Genomic DNA, 12961 nt, shown 5'->3' with positions numbered 1-12961 from the left:
TTTCAGGCTGCAAAAGGGTGGTTTTGGGGCCCATTTTCTATACCACGTGGGCCTGCCTAGTGCCTTTAGAAAAGGAGAAAGGATCAAGTTCTCTTTGAAATTACTGGAAATTGGCTCCCATGGGGCTGGTCACCCATCTCTGGGATAACACCAAACAGCTGGGTCCTGAGCATACTCGTGGTCAGCACCCCGTCTGGCAAGCGTGAACCATGGCAGCCTGAGAGACCAGCTCACAGAGCAGGCAGCTTGCACACCCATCCAGCACAGCTGCAGCCCTTGAAGGACAACACAAACTACATGAACAATTTGACAGAGCTACAATCCAGTGGGAAATCTAAGCATGACTCTTAGAATTTGACAGATCAAATAGAGGATTTGTGTAATACAATTACTTAAATTGTGCAACATGTGAGTCTGTGCCCCCCTTCCTCTGTCTCAACACCAACTGCTTAGAGTAGCTGGCATTAATCATGTATCAAGAGAATTTGTTGGGGTCTTGTCTGTGTTAAGATACAAAAATAAAAAGAAGAAGAAGAAGAGTTGGGTACAGTGGAATTAACAGTTTGAAGGGAAATCTGTTAAGGGAATAGGGAGAAATGAAAATGCAGAGAGAAAGGAAAGAAAAAATACTAAGTGAAAGAGTGCCTGAATAAGGAATTTAAGAAAAGAAATGTCAAATATGAAGTTATAAGTTGTCTTATTCTGGAGTTTGTGATACAAATTCCTGCCCCATTCCCCTACCAAATTGACAAAGTTTTCAGTAAACTTCCATGTCTCACTACTTAGTTGAGTCATTTCAAATGATGTATGAGAGACTTGGCCTAATAATCCCATAGTTTGATAAATTCTCTGCAAATTTCAGAAGGCTCGAGGAGTATTAATGCTTCTTTAGGCAATAGAATTAAGATTTGGGACAACCTTACCTAGACCCCATGGGACAGAAAGATACCAGATGACATCCTTTTTCCACACATAATTAAAAGTTTACATATATAAGTACATACTTGCACTTATGTGTACATGTGATTGGTGTGCCTATATTTATATGTACGTGTGTGATGGCATGTATACAAATGAATCGTTGTGCAGTATTAACTTCCCAATAAAGAGAATCCTTACCCTTGTCAAATATCCATCAAGTTTGTGAAAAAATGAGGATCACCCAGGTGAAAACAAGCAAAAGTAATTTTCTCAGAAATAGATAAAGTGAGAAAGCTTTATAGTGGAAAAAAGAGAAGGTTTCAGGTAAATATGCTTTGATTGGAGGCTGTTGGCATGGGGAAGCTGGTGGTGGGCTAACTATATAATTGGCTAGGAAAGCACTTTCGACGTTGTCTGTGTGGTAGTAGTTGAAAGTGGGGGAGGGGCTGCACAATTATGAAAGCTGTCAGTTATTGAACAAGTCTTGGCTATTTTGGGTGATTGCTACCAAGGTTTTGGGTCAGACTTCTGCTTTTTAATATGACATGGTCATGTCTATTTGTATATTCACTCTTTCAAATTGTTAAAAAAAAAAAACTCTATATGCTTTGAGCAGAAGAAATTTAGATCTTACCTAAATTCTACCCATGATGAATTAATATTAGAAAATATTCATGAATATAGATAAACAAAAAATAGAAATGGAACCCCCAAAAAATACTAAACACACACAAATACCTTTGAGATTAGTCACTGAACAGAAAAAAAAAGAAAATGATAGCTTTGATAAAACTAATACAAAAAATTTAACTCAAAAATAAAACAAAATAAAAAATATTATACATATCTTAAAATGAATTTAATACTCATTTATAAAAAAGTGATGTAAAATAAATAGATCAATTCAGAGAAGGAAGAAATTGATATAAGTGAAATCAGAGGTAAATAAATAAAATAGCAAAATAATAAGAGCTTATGGATAAAATAAAGCTAATTCTAATTTTTAACAAATTAATAAAATATATATTCATTACAAAACTAACCAAAAATAACAGGATAAATTAAAATATACATATTCAGGAGGAGAATGAATATGTATTATTAGATTGCAATGGATATTGAATAAATAATGAGTAAATAATGACAATGATATGTCAAAAATATTCACATACAAATTACTTTTTAAAGAAAAATATTAATGTGTCTGAATCAAAAGTATAAATCATGGTAGCTCAAATTTTTGTTTTTTAAGGAACCTCCATACTATTCTCCACAGTGGCTATCCCAATTTACATTCCCACCAGCAGTGTAGGAGGGTTGCTTTTTCTCCACATCCTCTCAGTATTTATTATTTGTAGATTTTTTGATGATGGCCATTCTGACCAGTGTGAGGTGTTACCTCATTGTAGTTTTCATTTGCATTTCTCTAATAATTAGTACCATTGAGTATCTTTTCACGTGCCTTTTGGCCATCTTTATGTCTTCTTTGGAGAAATGTCTTTTTAGATCTTCTGTCCATTTTTTGATTGGGTTGTTTGCTTTTTTGATATTGAGATATATGAGATGTTTGTGTATTTTGGATATTAATCCCTTGTCAGTTGCATTGTTTGCAAATCTTTTTTTTCATTCTGTAAGTTGGCTTTTTTTTTGTTTATGGTTTCCTTTGCTGTGCAAAACCTTTTAAGATTAATTAGGTTCCATTTGTTTATTTTTGTTTTTATTTCCATCCTGCAGTCCACTCCTGGGCATATATCTGGAGAAAAACATAATTCAAAAAGATACATGTACCCTAGTGTTCATTGCATCATTGCAGCACTATTTACAACAGACAAGGCATGGAAGTAATGTTAAGTGTCCATTGACAGATGAATGGATAAAAAAGATGTGGTGTGTATATACAATGCAATATTACTTAGCCACAAAAACAAGTGAAATAATGCCATTTGCAGCAACGTGGATGGACCCAGAGATTATTATAGTAAGTAATGTAAGCCAGACAGACAAAGACAAATATCACATGATACCATTTATATGTGAAATCTTAAAAAAATGGATACAAATATACTTTTTTACAAAACAGAAATAGACTCATAGACATAGAAAACTAACTTATGGTTACCAAAGGGGAGGGAGAGAGAAGGATAGGTTAGGAATTTAGGATTAAAATATACACACTACTGTATATAAGGTAGATAACCAACAAGAACCTACCATACAGCACAGGGAACCATATTAAATATCTTATAATAGCTTATAATGGAACAGAATGCAAAAAAAGAAATATATATATGTGTATTTATTTGTATATATATATAATTGAGTCATTTTGCTGTATACCCGAAACTAACACAATATTGTAAGTTAACTATATTTCAATAAAAATAAAAAAGTATAAATCATGTAATGATTAAGAAACATGAGAAGCTAGAGGTCTTGAAATTTTAACCTTTAAAAATGCCTTGGGCTACATGGATTAATTTGTGAGAACTGTGGAGAATTCAGTTAAGAGAACTATTATTATATTATTCAGTATATATTTTATAATAGAAATAGTGTTTTAAATTTTTTGAAATAATTATATGAGTGTGACATAACCTGACACTGAAACACATTAAAAAGATATGGATGTACACACATGTATACAAATATACAAGAAATCTATTGGCAAACTGCAGCCAGCGAGCTCAAACCAATTTATTGCCTATTTTAGTAAATCAAGTTTTATTGAAAAGTAGCCACGCCTATTCATTTGGAAAGGCAGTTGGCAGTTGACTAGCTGCAACTCAGACTTTTGGAGTAGCAAAGACTAATATATTTATTTTTTGTCCTTTATTTGTTAAAAAAAATTGCCAATCTCTGCTATAGATCAGTCTCCCATGGAATTGATATATAAATATACCAAATAATATATCAACACATTAAAACCCATATTATAATTAATTGACTGACAAAATAGGATTAATTATATAGATGCAAAGGTATTTAAATATTTGGCTATTTAAAGATGAAAAATGATCACAACTTTCTCCTCCATCCTTGCTATCGAAATATTAGTTTTAGTAATGGGGTTCTGGATTGAAATAGGTGTTATGACTTGACCCAGAATTAAATTATTTTCTCCAAACTGCAGACCTCTTACATCTCATTCCCACAACCATTCCACCACCCCTACCCTGCTATTAAGGAACAAGTTTGCCCCGGTAAACTTAGCTGGTACAGAAACAGATACTATAGGGGCTTCAGAATGAAGTTCTCGAAAAGAGACAAAGGATGGTTCTCAATCATTCATGCCCAGTGCTTTCAGAAATCTTACAATTTACTGTTTTTCAGTTGTAAAAAAATGAAGAATTTGATGATGTGGAAGTTCCTACTTTATGTAACAGGACAAAAGAGAGAATGGTTCCTCTTTACGTAACAATATAAGTATACAATGTAATTATTGCTAGTATTTTTAAAAAGTATCCTGACTACCTCAGTCAATGACAAATAAATGTAATAAAAATTCAGCACACATTCTTGAATTATAAAACCTTTTTATAATATAGAAAAAGAAAGGAAAACTAAAATCTGCAAATATTAGATTTAATGATGACAGTCTTGAGTAGTATTTTTTTTAACATCTTTATTGGAGTATAATTGCTTTACAATGGTTTGTTAGTTTCTGCTTTATAACAAAGTGAATCAATTATACATATACATGTGTTCCCATATCTCTTCCCTCCTGCGTCTCCCTCCCTTCCACCCTCCCTATCCCACCCCTCTAGTTGGTCACAAACCACCGAGCTGGTCTCCCTGTGATATGCGGCTGCTTCCCACTAACTATCTATTTTGCGTTTGGTAGTATATATATGTCCATGCCACTTTCTGATTTTGTCACAGCTCACCTTTCCCCCTCCCCATATCCTCAAGTCCATTCTCTAGTAGGTCTGTGTCTTTATTCCCATCTTACACCTAGGTTCTTCATGACCATTTTTTTTTCTTTTTTTTTTCTTAGATTCCATATATATGTGATAGCATACAGTATTTGATTTTCTCTTTCTGACTTACTTCACTCTGTGTGACAGACATTAGTTCTATCCACCTGACTACAAATAACTCAATTTCATTTCTTTTTATGGCTGAATAATATTCCATTGTATATATGTGCCACATCTTCTTTATTCATTCATCTGTGGATGGACACTTAGGTTGCTTCCATGTCCTGGCTATTGTAAATAGAGCTGCAATGAATATTTTGGTACATGAGTCTTTTTGAATTATGGTTTTCTCAGGGTATATGTCCAGTAGTGGGATTGCTGGGTCATACAGTAATTCTATTTTTAGTTTTTTAAGGGAACTCCATACTGTTCTCCATAGTGGCTGTATCAATTTACATTCCCACCAACAGAGCAAGAGGGTTCCCTTTTCTACACACCCTCTCCAGCATTTATTGTTTGTAGATATTTTAATGATGATGGCCATTCTGACTGGTGTGAGATGTTATCTCATTGTACTTTTGATTTGCATTTCTCTAATGATTAACGATGTTGAGCATTCTTTCATGTGTTTGTTGGCAATCTGTATATCTTCTTTGGAGAAATGTCTATTTATGTCTTCTGCTCATTTCTGGATTGAGGTGTTTGTGTTTTTGTTATTGAGCTGCATGAGCTGCTTGTAAATTTTGGAGATTAATCCTTTGTCAGTTGCTTCATTTGCAAATGTTTTCTCCCATTCTGAGGGTTGTCTTTTGGTCTTGTTTATGGTTTCCTTTGCTACGCAAAAGCTTTTAAATTTCATTAGGTCCCATTTGTTTATTTTTATTTCCATTTCTCTAAGAGGTGGGTCAAAAAGGATCTTGCTGTGATTTATGTCATAGAGCGTTCTGCCTATGTTTTCCTCTAAGAGTTTGATAGTGTCTGGCCTTACATTTAGGTCTTCAATCCATTTTGAGTTTATTTTTGTGTATGGTATTAGGGAGTTTTCTAATTTCATACTTTTACATGTACCTGTCCAGTTTTCCCAGCACCACTTATTGAAGAGGCTGTCTTTTCTCCACTATATATTTTTTGCCTCCTTTATCAAAGACAAGGTGACCATATGTACATGGGTCTATATCTGGGCTTTCTATACTGTTCCACGGATCTATATTTCTGTTTCTGGGCCATCCATACTGTCTTGATAACTGTAGCTTTGTAGTATAGACAGAAGTCAGGGAGACTGATTCCTCCAGCTCCATTTTTCGTTCTCATGATGGCTTTGGCTATTCAGGGTCTTTTGTGTTTTCATACAAATTGTGAAATTTTTTATTCTAGTTCTGTGAAAAATGCCACTGATAGTTTGATAGGCATTGCATTGAATCTATAGATTGCTTTGGGTAGTAGAGTCATTTTCACAATGTTGATTCTTCAAATCCAAGAACATGGTATCTCTCTCCATCTATTTGGATCATCTTTAATATGTTTCATTAGTGTCTTATGATTTTCTGCATGCAGGTCTTTTGTATCCTTAGGTAGGTTTATTCCTAGGTATTTTATTCTTTTTGTTGCAGTGGTAAATGGGAGTGTTTTCCTAATTTCACTTTCAGATTTTTCATCATTAGTGTATAGGAATGCCAGAGATTTCTGTGCCTTAATTTTGTATCCTGATACTTTACCAAATTCATTGATTAGCTCTAGTAGTTTTCTGGTAGCATCTTTAGGATTCTCTATGTATAGTATTATGTCATCTGCAAACAGTGGCAGCTTTACTTCTTCTTTTCCGATTTGGATTCCTTTTATTTCTTTTTTGTCTCTGAATGCTGTGGCTAAAACTTTCAAAACTATGCTGAATAATAGTTGTGAGAGTGGGCAACCTTGTCTTGTTCCTGATCTTAGTGGAAATGCTTTCAATTTTTCACCATTGAGGACAATGTTGGCTGTGGGTTTGTCATATATGGCCTTTATTATGTTGAGGAAAGTTCCCTCTATGCTTACTTTCTGCAGGGTTTTTATCATAAATTTGTGTTGAATTTTGTCGAAAGCTTTCTCTGCATCTACTGAGATGACCATATAGTTTTTCTCCTTCAATTTGTTAATATGGTGTATCACGTTGATTGATTTGCATATATTAAAGAATCCTTGCATTCCTGGAATAAACCCCACTTGATCATGGTGTATAATCCTTTTAATGTGCTGTTGGATTCTGTTTGCTAGTATTCTGTAGAGGATTTTTGCATCTATGTTCATCAGTGATATTGGCCTATAGTTTTCTTTCTTTGTGACATCATTGTCTGATTTTGGTATCAGGGTGATGGTGGCCTCGTAGAATGAGTTTGGGAGTATTCCTTCCCTGTTATATTTTGGAAGAGTTTGAGAAGGATAGATGTTAGCTCTCCTCTAAATGTTTGATAGAATTCGCCTGTAAAGCCATCTGGTCCTGGGCTTTTGTTTGTTGGAAGATTTTTAGTCACAGTCTCAATTTCAGTGCTTGGGATTGTTCTGTTCATATTTTCTATTTCTTCCTGGTTCATTCTCAGCAGGTTGTGCATTTATAAGAATTTGTCCATTTCTTCCGGTTGTCCATTTTATTGGCACAGAGTTGCTTGTAGTAATCTCTCATGATCCCTTGTATTTCTGCAGTGTCAGTTGTTACTTCTCCTTTTTCATTTCTAATTTTATTGATTTGAGTCTTCTCCCTTTTTTTCTTGATGAGTCTGGGTAATGGTTTATCAATTTTGTTTACCTTCTCAAAGAACCAGCTTTTAGTTTTATTGATCTTTGTTATCCTTTCCTTCATTACTTTTTCATTTATGATTTCTTTCCTTCTGCATCTATTGAGATTTATTTGCTTCTTTCCTTATGATTTTCTTCCTCCTGCTAACTATGGGGTTTTTTTTTGGTCTTCTTTCTCTAATTGCTTTACATGCAAGGTTAGGTTGTTTATTTGAGATGCTTCCTGTTTCTTAAGGTAGGATTGTGTTGCTATAAACTTCCCTCTTAGAACTGCTTTTGCTGCATCCCATAGGTTTTGGGTCATCGTGTTTTCATTTTTTTCTAGGTAATTTTTGATTTCCTCTTTGATTTCTTCAGTGATCTCTTTGTTATTACGTAGTGTATTGTTTGGCCTCCATGTGTTTGTATTTTTTACATATTTTTTCCTGTAATTGATATCTACTCTCATAGCGTTGTAGTCAGAAAAAATATTTGATATGATTTCAATTTTCTTAAATTTACCCAGGCTTGATTTGTGACCCAAGATATGAACTATCCTGGAGAATGTTCCATGAGCACTTGAGAAGAATGTGTATTCTGTTGATTTTGGATGGAATGTCCTATAAATATCAATTAAGTCCATCTTGTTTAATGTATTATTTAAAGCTTGTGTTTCCCTATTTATTATCATTTTGGATGATCTGTCCATTGGTGAAACTGGGGTGTTAAAAGTCCCCTACTATGATTGTGTTACTGTCGATTTCCCCTTTCATGGCTGTTAGTATTTGCCTTATGTATTGAGGTGCTCCTATGTTGGGTGCATAATATTTACAATTGTTATATCTTCTTCTTGGATCGATCCCTTGATCATTATGTAGTGTCCTTCTTTGTCTCTTGTAATAGTCTTTATTTTAAAGTTTATTTTGTTTGATATGAGAATTGCTACACCAGATTTCCTCTGATTTCCATTTGCATGGAATATCTTTTTCCATCCCCTCACTTTCAACTGTGTGTGTCCCTAAGTCTGAAGGGGGTCTCTTGTAGAGCATATATACGTAGCATATATACGGGTCTTGTTTTTGTACCCATTCAGCCAGTCTGTGTCAGCCAGTTTTTGTACTCATTCAGCCAGTCTGTGTCTTTTGGTGGGAGCACTTAATCCATTTACATTTAAGGTAATTATCAATATGTATGTTCCTATTCTCATTTTCTTATTTTTGGTTAGTTATTGTAGGTCTATTCCTTCTCTTTTGTTTCTTGACTAGAGAAGTTCCTTTAGCACTTGTTGTAAAGCTGGTTTGGTGGTGCTGAACTCTCTCAGCTTTTGCTTGTCTATAAAGGTTTTAATTTCTCCACTAAATCTGAATGAGGTACTTGCTGGGTAGAGTAATCTTGGTTACAGGTTTTTCTCCTTCATCACTTTAAATATGTCCTGCCAGTTCCTTCTGGCTTGCAGAGTTTCTGCTGAAAGATCAGCTGTTAACCTTATGGGGATTCCTTTTTGTGTTATTTGTTGTTTTTCCCTTGCTGCTTTTAATATGTTTTCTTTGTATTTAATTTTTGACAGCTTGATTAATATGTGTCTTGGCATGTTTCTCCTTATATTTATCCTGTATGGGATTCTCTGTGCTTCCTGGACTTGATTAACTATTTCCTTTCCCATATAGGGAAGTTTTCAACTATAATCCCTCCGAATATTTTCTCAGTCCCTTTCTTTTTCTCTTCTTCTTCTGGAACCCCTATAATTCGAATGTTGGTGTGTTTAAAGTTGTCCCAGTGGTCTCTGAGACTGTCCTCAGTTCTTTTCATTCTTTTTCCTTTATTCTGCTCTGCAGTAGTTATTTCCACTATTTTGTCTTCCAGGTCACTTATCCGTTCTTCTGCCTCAGTTATTCTGCTATTGATCCCATCTAGAGTATTTTTCATTTTGTTTATTGTGTTGTTCATCATTTCTTGTTTCCTCTTTAGTTCTTCTAGGTCCTTGCTAAATGTTTCTTGCATTTTCTCTATTCTATTTCCAAGATTTTGGATCACCTTTACTATCATTATTCTGAATTATTTTTTCAGGTAGACTGCATATTTCCTCTTCATTTGTTAGGTCTGGTGGGTTTTTACCTTGCTCCTTCATCTGCTGTGTGTTTTTCTGTCTTTTCATTTTGCTTATCTTAATGTGCTTAGGGTCTCCTTTTTACAGGCTGCAGGTTCGTAGTTCCCATTGTTTTTGGTGTTTGTCCCCAGTGGCTAAGGTTGGTTCAGTGGGTTGTGTAGGTTTCCTGGTGGAGGGGACTAGTGCCTGTATTCTGGTGGATGAGGCTTGATCTTGTGTTTCTGGTGGGCAGGTCCACGCCTGGTGGTATGTTTTGTGGTGTCTGTGGCCTTATTATGATTTTAGGCAGCCTCTCTGCTAATGGATGGGGCTGTGTTCCTGTCTTGCTCGTTATTTGGCATAGGATGTCCAGCACTTTAGCTTGCTGGTCATTGAGTGAAGCTGGGTCTTGCTGTTGAGATGGAGATCTCTGGGAGATGTTCGCCATTTGATATTACGTGGAGGTCTCTTCTGGACCAGTGTCCAGAAGTTGTCTCTCCCACCTCAGAGGCACAGCACTCACTCTTGGCTGGAGCACCAAGAGCCTTTCATACAAATGGCTCAGAATAAAAGGTAGAAAAAAATAGAAAGAAAGAGGATAAAATAAAATTAAAGTAAGACAAAATAAAGTTATTAAAATAAAAAATATTATGAAACAAAATTTTAAGTAAAAAAAAAAAAAGATAAAAAGAATGGACAGATAGGGCTTCCGTGGTGGCACAGTGGTTGAGAGTCCGCCTGCCGATGCAGGGGACATGGGTTCGTGCCCCTGTCCAGGAAGATCCCACATGCCGCGGAGCGGATGGGCCCGTGAGCCATGGCAGCTGAGCCTGCGTGTCCGAAGCCTGTGCTCCACAACGAGAGAGGCCACAACAGTGCGAGATCTGCGTACTGCAAAAAAAAAAAAAAAAAAAAAAAAAAAAAAAAATGGACGGACAGAATCCTAGGACAAATGGTGAAAGCAAAGCTATACAGACAAACTCTCACACAGAAGCATACACATAGACACTCACAAAAAGAGGAAAAGGGGAAAAAATAATATATCTTATTCCCAAAGTCCACCTCCTCAATTTGGGATGATTCATTGTCTATTCAGGTATTCCAGAGATGCAGGGTACATCAAGTTGATTGTGAAGATTTTATCCACTGCTCCTGAGGCTGCTGGGAGAGATTTCCCTTTCTCTTCTTTGTTCGTACAGCTGCCGAGGTTCAGCTTTGGATTTGGCCTCATATCTGCGTGTAGGTCACCTGAGGGCATCTGTTCTGTGCTCAGACAGGACAGGGCTAAAGGAGCAGCTGATTCGTGGGCTCTGGCTCACTCAGGCCGGGGGGAGGGAGGGGCACGGACGTGGGGCAAGCCTGCAGCGGCAGAGGCCAGCGTGACATTGCACCAGCCTGTTGCATGCTGTGCATTCTCCCAGGGAAGTTGTCCCTGGATCACGGGATCCTGGCAGTGGTGGGCTGCACAGGCTCCCGGGAGGGGAGGTGTGGAGAGTGACCTGTGCTTGCACACAGGCTTCTTGGTGGCTGCAGCAGCAGCCTTAGCATCTCATGCCCATCTCTGGGGTCCGCCCTGATAGCTGCAGCTCTCGCCAGTCTCTGGAGCTCCTTTAAGCAGTGCTCTTAATCTCCTCTCCTCGCACACCAGGAAACAAAGAGGCAAGAAAAAGTGTCTTGCCTCTTCGGCAGGTCCAGACTTTTTCCCAGACTCCCTCCCAGCTAGCCGTGGTGCACTAGCCCCCTTCAGGCTGTGTTCATGCCGTCAACCCCAGTCCTCTCCCTGCGCTCTGACCGAAGCCCGAGCCTCAGCTCTCAGCCCCCGCCCGCCCCGGCGGGTGAGCAGACAAACTTCTCGGGCTGGTGAATGCGGGTCAGCACCGATCCTCTGTCCGGGAATCTCTCCGTTTTGCCCTTCGCAACCCTGTTGCTGTGCTCTCCTCCGTGGCACCGAAGCTTCCCCCCTCCACCAGTCACAGTCTCCACCCATGAGGGGGCTTCTAGTGTCTGGAAACTTTTCCTCCTTCACAGCTCCCTCCCACTGGTGCAGGTCCCGTTCCTATTATTTTGTCTCTGTTTTTTCTTTTTTCTTTTTCCCTACCCAGGTACGTGGGGAGTTTCTTGCCTTTTGGGAGGTCTGAGGTCTTCTGCCAGCGTTCAGTAGGTATTCTGTAGGAGTTGTTCCACATGTAGATGCATTTCTTATGTATCTGTGGGGTGGAAGTTGATCTCCCTGTCTTACTCTTCCGCCATTTTCTCCAGAACTCTTGAGCAGTATTTACCAGAGTATGTTTCATAGACAAAACAAAATCTCAAGACAAACAAAATTTAAACCTTTTTTTTTCTCAAATATGTTTTTAAAAGACTCTAAACTGTATGCAGTGTTAGGGATTTCCAATGTACTTTAGTATATCGAAGCTTTGACATATGTAAGTTATATATTTATTAAATTTGTAACCATGTTTTATTTAGAAATTCCCAAACAAGAAATTTTTCATTCAGTGTTCATTATCCTACTGTTGAAATGCTGAAAAAGAAAGATTCTAAAGAGAAAGTTTCTCCATTTGATCAGTGAAAAGTATATATGGGTATACTTAAGTATATAAAAAACAAAATCAAGTGACATATTAACACTAGGAATAATGTTTTTTTTTTTTTTTGTCTTCATTTTATTTTTATTTATTTATTTTTTTAAACATCTTTATTGGGGTATAATTGCTTTACAATGGTGTGTTAGTTTCTGCTTTATAACAAAGTGAATCAGCTATACATATACATATGTTCCCATATGTCTTCCCTCTTGCGTCTCCCTCCCTCCCACTCTCCCCATCCCACCCTTCCAGGCTGTCACAAAGCACCGAGCTAATATCCCTGTGCCTTGGGGCTGCTTCCCCCCAGCTATCTACCTTACTACGTTTGTTAGTGTGTATATGTCCATGACTCTCTCTCGCCCTGTCAAAACTCACCCTTCCCCCTCCCCATACCCTCAAGTCCGTTCTCCTGTAGGTCTGCGCCTTTATTCCTATCTTACCCCTAGGTTCTTCATGCCATTTTTTTCCCTTAAATTCCATATATATGTGTTAGCATACGGTATTTGTCTTTTTCTTTCTGACTTACTTCACTCTGTATGACAGACTCTAGGTCTATCCATCTCATTACAAATAGCTCAATTTCATTTCTTTTTAAGGCTGAGTAATATTCCATTGTGTATATGTGCCACATCTTCTTTATCCATTCATCCGATGATGGGCGCTTAGGTTGTTTCCATGTCCTGGCTATTGTAAATAGA

Source organism: Phocoena sinus, chromosome 13 (genome assembly GCF_008692025.1).
Source record: "Phocoena sinus isolate mPhoSin1 chromosome 13, mPhoSin1.pri, whole genome shotgun sequence".
Taxonomy (NCBI): Eukaryota; Metazoa; Chordata; class Mammalia; order Artiodactyla; family Phocoenidae; genus Phocoena; species Phocoena sinus.
The sequence above is the reverse complement of the archived record's forward strand: the minus strand, read 5'-3'. Positions refer to the sequence as shown.